Consider the following 1852-nt stretch of genomic DNA (forward strand, 5'->3'; position numbering starts at 1 on the left):
GCCTTAATTTCTCTTTTTTCTGTCTTGTTGTTGGTGTATAGGAATGCCACTGATTTCTGTGCATTGATTTTATATCCTGCCACTTTACTAAATTCCTGTAGGAGTTCTAGCAGTTTTGGGGTGAAGTCTTTGGGATTTACACATAAAGTATCATATCATCTGCAAAGAGTGAGAGTTTGACTTCTTCTTTGCCGATTTGGATGCCTTTTATTTTTCTTTTTGTTGTCTGATTGCTGTGGCTAGGACGTCTAATACTATGCTGAATAGCAGTGGTGATAGGGACATCCCTGCCACGTTCCTGACCTTAGGGGGAAAGCTCTCAGTCTTTCCCCATCAAGAATGATATTTGCTGTGGGTTTTTCATAGATGGCTTTTATGATATTGAGGTATGTACCCTCTATCCCTATACTCTGAAGAGTTTTGATCAAGAAAGGATGCTGCACTTTGTCAAATGCTTTTTCTGCATCTACTGAGAGGATCATATGGTTCTTGATCGCTTCTCGGCCTTTTGGCTAAGATCAAGTGTAGTATCTGTTCTTATCAGTTTAGTATCTTGATATTTTTTAAGTGCATGTACATATGAAGACAGAAACTTAGATCACTGAGTCAATAGATAATTTATGATTTTCAGGGGCGTGTTTGCTTCTGTTTTGTTTTTAAATCAGAGATGCTGATTTTTACTTATCTTTTAAGTGCTAACTTTTGTCCTCTGTGATATGTGAATTTAAGACTGTTGGCCATTCATTATCCTGAAATTAGACTTAACTGATTAGAAAGCAAAATGTGGGCAATACAGGGAGAAAGCAGGCTATTAGAAACAGAAGAGAAAAGGGACTTAAATTCCAGCCACTACACCCTGGATGTGAAATTAGAGATACATACTGATATAATCCATGATGGCTTAACCCAGTGACTTGGGACCAGCTCAGAAGAACAAGAATTTGTGGTGGCTGAGCCAGCAGAGTTCTCTTGCTAAAACTCCTCCAAACCCAGTCTTACTGACTCCATCATTGTGTGTTGTATTGTAAGGATAGAACATGGGACTCTATTACTGATGCTTTATGGGCACCACTCTGCCTGGGGCTTCAACCAGCAAGATTAACCCAGTAGCAGTAGACAAGTGTGAAGCTTTACATGACCAGCCTTTGACAGTAACACTGGGTGCATTGAAAAAGAATGGCACTGGTGCACTGTTCAGACACAGATCTTTCTGTGTTTGGCAAAATGGCAGAGAAGCAATACCGGATTCTTTTCTAGCACAGCAGATAGGGCAATCTAATGATTACCTGAAAAAAAAAAACCCACTAAATAAAAGATAAGTGACTATATAGATACATCCTGCATTAGTGGAACATATCAAAATGGTTCTGTGTATCTAAATTTCACCAAAATAGATATATAGAATGGAATATTACCCAGTCATAAAAAGGAATGAGGGGTTGCCATTTGCAACAACATGGATGGACCTAGAGGGTATTATGCTAAGTGAAGTAAGTCAGACAAAGATAAATACCAAATAGTTCCACTTACATGTGGAATCTAAAAACAAAACAAATGATTATAAATCAACTAACCAACAACAACAAGAAGCAGAAACAGACCCATAAATACAGAAAACAAACTGATGGTTGCCAGGGAAGAGAGGGGTTGGGAAGTGGGCAACTGGGTGAAGGGGAGTAGGAGGTACAAAGTTCCAGTTATGGAATAAGCTATAGGGATGAAAGGTACAGCACAGGGAATATAGTCAATGTTATTGTAATAACGTTGTACCGTGACAGGGTAGCAACACTTGGGGTGAGCATAGCATAATATATAAAGTTGCTGAATCACTTTGCTGTACACCTGAAACTAA

At 38.8% G+C, this 1852-nt stretch overlaps 1 pseudogene; it reads left to right on the forward strand.

The window, feature by feature from the left end:
* The first annotated feature begins 492 nt into the window (after positions 1 to 492).
* Positions 493 to 596, forward strand: LOC115941057 (U2 spliceosomal RNA; annotated as a pseudogene).
* The last annotated feature ends 1256 nt before the right edge of the window (positions 597 to 1852 follow it).

The sequence above is a fragment of the Leptonychotes weddellii genome, unplaced genomic scaffold, assembly GCF_054177405.1.
Source record: "Leptonychotes weddellii isolate Sample4059 unplaced genomic scaffold, ASM5417740v2 HiC_scaffold_14177, whole genome shotgun sequence".
Classification (NCBI taxonomy): domain Eukaryota; kingdom Metazoa; phylum Chordata; class Mammalia; order Carnivora; family Phocidae; genus Leptonychotes; species Leptonychotes weddellii.